An 8,690-nucleotide genomic window follows, 5' to 3' on the forward strand; every position below is an offset into this window, starting at 1 on the left:
TCTTCCCTGAAGAATAGAGTGAATAGGCCGGGCGTGGTGTCTCACGCCTGTAGTCCCAACACATTGGGAGGCCGAGGTGGGCAGATCACAAGGTTAGGAGTTCGAGGCCAGCCTGGCCAACATGGTGAAAACCCGTCTCAACTAAAAATAAAAACACAAAAAATTAGCTGGGCATGGTGGCGCACGCCTGTAGTCCCAGCTACTCAGGAGGCTGAGGCAGGAGAATCACTCAAACCCAGGAGGCGGAGGTTACAGCGAGCAGAGATCCCGCCACTGTACTCCATCCTGTGAGACAGGGTAGACAGGATAGACAGGGTGAGACTCTGTCTCCCAAAAAAAAAAAAAAAAACGGAGTGAATAAAATAGAAACTCATATCACTCATATCATTTATGTTTTATAAGGTTACTACATTTGTACCATGTGTTTTAGGTTCCACAAAGGCTCAATTAAGTTAACAGCAAGTCCTGATCTCAAATATATGAGCCATGTCTACACTTCTATTTATTTTAAAAGTTTAGATTTACAGAAAATTGCTAAGATCTTACATAAAGTTTCATATACCCTTCAACTTTCTGTAATATTATCATCATACATAAACGTAGAGTATCTGTGAAAACTCAAAAACTGATAAAGGTACATAGAACTTTTAACTAAAGTACTGACTGTCTTCATATTTTACCTGGTTTTCACCTAATGCCATTTTTCTGTATTTTGATCTAATTCAGGATAACATTACATTTACCATGAAGTGTATTATTGTGTACTGCAGCATAGCCAATTACCATGTAGCTTAGTGGCTCAAAAGCACGCACACACTACTCACAGTTTCTCTGAGTCAGAAATCCAGATGTAGGTGATGGCCAAGGCTGAGGTTTCAACTGAAAGATGAGATGGGGATGGATCATGTTCAAGTTCATATGATTGCCCAGGTTAAGAAGACTTCACTGGTGAATTACTCCAAACCTTTAAAATAGCAATAGCAATTTTTCACTAACTGTTCTCCAAAAAAAAAAAAAAACCATAGAGAAGAAATCAGTAAGCAATGCATTTTATGAGACAGTTTTCTCTGATACCACAACTAGACAAAGTCCAAAAAAGGAAAAATATAAATCAATACACTTTATGGATACCCAGGCAATAATCCTCAAGGAAATAATTTCAACACAAATCAGGATTACGAAATGGGTTATACATTACGCAACGAGTATTTATTTACTCAAGATTGCAAATTTAGTAAAAGATACAAAAAGAATTATTGTAATACATTGTATCAATATAACACAAGACAAAAGCCTCATTATCACCCCTAAGGATGCCGAATAAGCACTTGACAAATCCAAAATCCACTCACAGTAAAAACACTGAACAAATTTTGCATAGAATGAAATGTTCTTTACATAAAAATGGCATCCATGAAAAAAACTCATATAACACATGGTATCAAGAAAGTCTCAGTAATTTCCTCAAAATTATAAACACAAAAAGGTTATCTACTCCCACTAACTAAACATTATGCTTGAGGATTTAATTGATAAAACTAGCCTAGACAAATAAATTTAAGACTTCCAGATTGAGAAGGAAGAAATCAAAGTATCTCTATTTGCCAGTAACATAATCTAATGTATAGAAAATCCTAACGAATCCACTAAAATAAGATAGGAACCATTAAAAAAAAGTTCAGTAATCCTGTAGAATACAAGATTCATGTAAAAAAATTGCACTCTTATATAATTGATACGGTTTGACCAATCAATTAGGTGTCCCCACCTAAATCTCACCTGGAACTGGAATCCCCTCGTATTGGGGGAGGAGCTTAGTGGGAGGTGACTGGATCATGTGGATTGTTTCCCCCATGCTGTTCTCAGGATAGTGAGTGAGTTCTCAAAGAAGCTGATGATGTTCAAAGTGTTTGGCAGTTTCCTCTTCACTCTCTCGTTACCTTGTGAAGAAGGTGTCTGCTTCCCCTTCCCCTTCCGCCATGACTATAAGTTTCCTAAGACCTCCCTAGCCATGTGGAACTGTGAGTCAATCAAATCTTTTTTCTTTATAAATTACCCAGTCTCGGCCGGGAGCGGTGGCTCACGTCTGTAATCCCAGCACTCTGGGAGGCTGAGGTGGGTGGATCACAAGGTCAAGAGATCGAGACCATCCTGGCTAACATGGTGAAACCCCGTCTCTGCTAAAAATACAAAAAATTAGCCAGGTGCAGTGACGGGCACCTGTGGTCCCAGCTACTCGGGAGGCTGAGGCAGGAGAATGGCGTGAACCCGGGAGGCGGAGCTTGCAGTGAGCCAAGATCCCGCCACCGCACTCCAGCCTGGAAGACAGTGAGACTCCGTCTCAAAAATAAATAAATAAATAAATAAATAAATAAATAAATAAATAAATATTTAAATAAATAACCCAGTCTCATAATAGTATCTTTACAGCAGTGGGGAAACAAACTAATACAAAAATACAAACTAATCAAATAAAGAAACAAACAAAAAAAATCATTTAACATGCCAGCAAAAAGAAAATATATTTGGCAACAAATTTAACATAAGTGTGAGGCGGGCAGATCATGAGATCAGGAGTTCAACACCAGCCTGGCCAAAATAGTGAAACCCCGTTTCTACTAAAAAATACAAAAAATTAGCCAGGCGTGGTGGTCGGCACCTGTAATCCCAGCTACTCAGGAGGCTGAGGCAGGAGAATCTGGGAGGTGGAAGTTGCAGTGAGCTGAGATCACACCATTGCACTCTAGCCTGGGCAACAGTGCAAGACTCTTGTCCCGGGCGTGGCTCAAGCCTGTAATCCCAGCACTGGGAGGCCGACGGCAGATCATGAGAGTCAGAGATCAGACCATCCTGGCTAACACGGTGAAACCCCGCTCTACTAAAAATATAAAAACCAGTCAAGGGAGGTGGTGGCCAGGTCCCAGCTAAATGTAGGTCCCGCCACTGGGAGGCTGAGGCAGGAGAATGGCGAACCCAGGAGGCAGAGCTTGCAGTGAGCTGAGACCTGGCCACTGCACCTTCAGCCTGGCAATAGAGCCGGTAGACTCCGCCCCCAAAACAAAACTACAAGACATTTTATATATACATACACATACACACATACACACACACACACACATATACACTGAAAATTACAAATGATATTGAAGTATTAAAGAAATCCTGAATAAATGAAAAAAAAAAACTAGATTTTCACTGATGAGAACGCTATTAGGTACTTACCAAGATGCTTATACTTTCCAAATCTATCTGCAGATTCAATACAATCCCTAACAAAAATTCTAGCTTTCATGTTTTCCATTTTTTTGTGATAACTGGACTGAAGATTCTAAAATATACAGGAAAATGCATTTCATCCAGAACACCCAAAAGAATGTATAAAAACGTTTAAAGAAATACCAATGTTATTTATGGAACTTCTGCTCATAAGGAGACGGAGCCTAATTCCCTACTTCCTACATATGAGCTGTTCATAGTGACTTTTTTCCAAAAATACATCATGAAAATGGGAACAAATACTAATTTTGTAGTGGAAAAACCTGAGCTAAACTGCCTCATGCCGGTGATTAAATAATATTAACCATGATAATGCAGCTGGGCATGGTGGCCCAAACCTGTAATTCCAGCACTTTGAGAGGCCAAAGTGAGAGGATTACTAGAGGCCAGGACCTCAACAAAAGGCTGGGCAACATAGGGAGACTACGCCTATACAAAAGTAAAAATAAAAATAAATTAGCCTGGCACAGTGGCACATGCCTGTAGCCCCAGACACTCAACAGGATGAGGTGGAAGAATCACCTGAGCCCAGGAGCTCAAGGCTGCATTGAACTAGGATCATGCCACTGCACCCCAGCTGGGGCGACCGACAGAATGAGACCCTGTCTCACAAAAAAATAAAGCAAGGGGGCGGGTGTGGTGGCTCACACCTGTAATCCCAGCACTTTGGGAGGCCAAGGCAGATGGATCACATGATCAGGAGATCGAGACCATCCCAACTAACATGGTGAAACTCCATCTCTATTAAAAATACCAAAAATTAGCCAGGCGTGGTGGCGGGTACCTGTAGTCCCAGCTACTCGGGAGGCTAAAGCAGGAGAATGGCATGAACCAGGAAGGTGGAGCTTGCAGTGAGCTGAGCTGAGATCACACTGCCACACTCCAGCCTGGGCAACAGAGCGAGACTGTCTTAAAAAAAAAAAAAAAAAAAAAGCATGTTGCTAGTATATACTGAGTCATCACTCAGCCTGTGCCCATCTCTAAGATCACGGCACGGAGGGTTGCGGGTATATTCTATGCTGCTTGTTCTTTTGTTTTTGTTCCTACTGAGCTTCCTTGACTTACACACAATGCATGTGTATCACTCGCTAACATTCACCTGAGAAAACCCTGACGTGTAAAAATTTATATCCAGGTTTCTGTAAGCAGGGACTGGCCTAAATCACCTCATTAGAAATATTTTTTATACTCTGCTTACCTGCTAGCGTGGAAGCTTTAGGAATGCCAGCTGGCATTGTAATTCCCGGATGTGAGTGTCCACAGAACGCATGGTCCCAGACAATTCCTGATGGGAGTCTGTAGAGTTAAAAAGAAAAAAAACTAAATATTAGTACAGGTTTTCTGAAATGTTTAAAGGTACAGTTGTCTTTTGGTTACTTGTAGAAGAAATCCCTGTACCAAGAAAACACTATCCTGAATGCAGAAATATGATTTATGTTCCCTGTCACTGAAATTTCTAATTCTTGGCTTCTAATATCTGAAAGTTGTATCTCCCAAAAAGGCTTCAGTGGGAGACTGCATATACACTGCTAGATGACGCCCACAGATGGGGCTTTCTGGGATATGTGAAGGAAAGGCAGCTTTCTTTGAATAAGTGGTTGCTGACACTCCAACTGGTGACTGCGTAATGGGGACAGACAAAGAGGATGACAGTCCCTAGAGCTTGATGGTGCCTTCCCGAAGCAGGTGCACCTGGGTTTGGAAAGGCGACTAGATACGAAAAGCTAGTTTGCTATTCTCTCCCTACAAGCTATTTTGTCTCTGGAGGCCAAATTTTTGGCTTATGTCTTTGTTTTCTTTTCATAAAACAAATTAATAATTTTAAAAAACATTTACTTTGAAGTAACTGCACATTAACAAAAAACACACTGGTAGTACAGAGAGGTTTATATAACCTTCAGCTAACTACAATGTTATTATCTACTATAACCATAAGATGGTTTTAATGAAAACTAAGAATTTACCTGTTTTTCAAAACTATTAGCTGATCTACGAACTTTCTTCCAATTTTACCATGATTTCTAATAATGATACACGTATCTATTCCAGGACCTAATCCAGAATGCCACCTTAAAATTACTGTCAGTTATATTACTTATTACTTTGTGTGTAACAAATTACTACACACCTAAGTGGCTGAAAAACCACACACATATTACTCACAGTTTCTCTGGGTCTTCAGTCCAGATGTAGATGATGGCCCAGGCTGAGGCTCAGCTGGGGAAAGGTCTCCTTCCAAGCTGACGTGATTCTTCTTAGGATTCACTTCCTTGCCCCAGTCAAGATAATTCATTAGTGAGTTATTGGAATCACTTAAACAATTAATATTAATTTATAATAAATTCTTAAAAACAACAACAACAAAGTGGAGAAGGCATCGCATTTCATTTATACTATGAGTTAGTTTACCCTGATACCACAACTAGACAAACAGATTGCAAAAAATGAAAATTAAGAATAACACACCTTATGAATATAGACCCAAAAATCATCAAAGAAATCCTAGCGAAACAAATCAACAACATGTAAAAAGTATTATAAAATATGTCAAGGGTATTTACCTCAAGAAAGCAACATTTGGTACAATGTTCAAGGACAATTAATGCCATGCACTATATTAATATAATAAAAAACAAAACCATATAAGCATCTCAAAACATGCAGAAACACCTGAGAATTCCTGAACTCACTATGATAAAAACATGCAGCAAATAAGGCAGATAAGGGAAGTCAAACTCTGTTTGCAAATGACATAATCTTATGTATAAAAAATTCCAAAGGACTCTAATAAAATATATTTAAAACTTAAACATGAGTAACAAACTTGCAGTATATAGGGTCAACATATAAAATCATTTGAATTTCTATACACTAGCGATTAACACTCTAAAAACAAAACTCAGAAAACCATTCCACTTAAGATGGCATCGAAAATAGGCATGTTTATCAAATTAAGTGTAAGATATGTACACAAAAACTACAGAAAACATACTGAACAAAATTAAATAGAAAATACTTTAATGTTCATTGCTTAGAAGGGTTAGTACTGTTAGGATGGCAATATTTTCCAAATAGATCTATAGATTTAATGCAACCTCTATCAAAATCCCAGGTGATATTTCCTTCCTCAAAATTAACAAGGTTATTCTAAAGTTCATATGCAATGCAATAGATCCAGAGCAGCCTAAATAATGTTGAGTAAGAGGAAAAAGGTTGGCACTGTAGACATCTACTTGCTGATTTCAAAACTTACTATTAATACAGGCCGGCACAGTGACCCACGTCTGTAATCTGAGCACTTTTGGAGGCTGAGGTGGGCAGAGCACTTGAGGTCAGGAGTTTGAGACCAGCCTGGCTAACATGGTGAAACCTTGTCTGTACTAAAAGTCCAAAAATTGGTCATGGTGGCTCATATCTGTAATTCCATCTACTTGGGAGGCTGACGCACGAGAAATGCTTGCACAAGAATTGCTTGAACACAGGAGGTGGACGTTGCAGTGAGCCAAGATTGCACCACTGCCCTCCAGTCTGGGAGACAGAGCAAGACTCTGTCTCAAAAAGAAAGAAAGAAAAATTTACTATTAATACAAAAGAATACGAATCAAGATTTATGGTACTAGTATAAGGATTTATATATTGATCAACAGAATAGAATATAATACTCAAAAATAAATCCTTACATTAATGATGAAATAACAAATGGCCAAATAAATTAGGTATAGAGTTTTTTTAATCAAATGTTTCTGGAAAACGTAGATATCCATAGGCAAGTCGGACTCCTGCCTCACACCACAAACATAATTGACTCAAAACAATCATACATCTAAATATAATAGCTAAATAGGCCCAAACCATACACAAAACACAGAAAAACACCTTTGCAATCTTAGGTTAAACAATGTTTTCTAAGATATGACACTGAAAACACAGAAAAAGAAGAAATAATAGATGTACTGAACTTCATTACAATTAAAACATTTTGGGATTCAAAGAACACCATCAAAATTAGAAACCCAAGGAATGAGAGAAAATATATGTAAATTTTACAGGTAATAATGGTTTATTATTCAGAACATATGACAATATCTTACAAGTTGAAAATAAAAAGGCAAATATCCCAATCAAAAATGGAAAATTATTCACTTAGCCATTTCTCCAAAAAATCTACAGTCATATCCAAAAATCACATGAAAAGACACTCAATGCCCTTTGCCATTCTGAGGTGGGAGAACGGTATCACTTGTTTTCTGTTAGCAATCCTACTGACCAAAACAAGATCTGTTCCTGTTGGGGTCCGCGTGTTTCCTAAACAAAGGAATGAACACACAAGACAACACAAGACAAGACAAACATGGCGGCCACCTCGAATGGCGTGCTCTACTTTATTTTATACAGTCGTTTGTGGAATGTTGCCAAGTCACAAGACACATTGTTGTTTTTCTGACCTTTCCCTGACTTTCTGGATTTTCAAGATGTTTACACATAAACAAGCCCCCAGGGTCTGCTGTTAGCAGCTGGCTCCTTTGTCCTCCCCGTTTGCAGGGAAGGAACGCCCTGCTTCGTTTGCAAGAGCAGGACTTATCGGAAACACCCTGCTTCGTTTGCAAGAGCAGGACTTATTGGGAACGTCTCATTTGTGAGCGCGTAGTCCTCTACATGTTCCACACAGGATAAAGTAAAGATACCAGCAGGAACCCACAGATAGACAGAAGCGATCCTGGCCATCCTCATTAGCATAAGACACTCCATCAGCACCACGACTGTTTACAAATTCCACAGCAACAACCTGAAAGTTACCAGCCACTTCAATAGCAATGACCCATAAGTTACTGCTCATTTCCTAGAAAGTTCTAAATAACCTACCTCTCAATTTGTATTGACCCAACCCTCAATTTTCATGTAACTGAAAGCAGATTTATGTTACTGTAAATAGAGTTGTCAAGAGCCCATAGATTGCCAACTTTGGATAGACTGCTTCAGAGTTAGCCCTGCTCTGCAAGGAGACATACTATAAAATAAAAGATTGCTAACACCACTGGTTCACCCTTAAATTCTTTACTTGGCAAAGCCAATAACCCTCCAAGCAAAGCCCCAATTTTGGATCTCACTTATCCTGTAAAAATTAGGTTAAGTCAAATCCAAACAGCCACGGGATTATACTTCAAATTCTAAAAAAAGTATTGCTAAGTGAAAAAATGTAAGTTGGAAAAGGCAAAATACTGTGTAATTTCATTTACATGACTTTATAGAAAAGGCAAAAGTATAGGCAATAATAAAGAGTTTGGTGGTAACAAGGGGCTTAGAAGAGAAAAAGGTAGAATCAGTTAACTACCAAGATTTCTTTTGGGCAGTGAAATTACTCTGATACTGTAATGGTGGATATCTAATCATGTTTTCCAAATCCTGAAGAACTT

At 38.8% G+C, this 8,690-nt stretch overlaps 1 long non-coding RNA gene across 1 annotated transcript; it reads right to left on the minus strand.

Annotated features, from left to right (window-relative positions):
* Positions 1 to 194: 194 nt before the first annotated feature.
* On the minus strand, positions 195 to 6,645 carry LOC110742281. Its single transcript, XR_004185336.1, has 3 exons — positions 5,440 to 6,645; positions 4,475 to 4,572; positions 195 to 964 (listed from the first exon to the last, which is right to left on the minus strand). It is a non-coding gene; the product is annotated as an uncharacterized LOC110742281 (long non-coding RNA).
* Between the last annotated feature and the right edge of the window lie 2,045 nt (positions 6,646 to 8,690).

The sequence above is a fragment of the Papio anubis genome, chromosome 7 (genome assembly GCF_008728515.1).
Source record: "Papio anubis isolate 15944 chromosome 7, Panubis1.0, whole genome shotgun sequence".
NCBI lineage: Eukaryota > Metazoa > Chordata > Mammalia > Primates > Cercopithecidae > Papio > Papio anubis.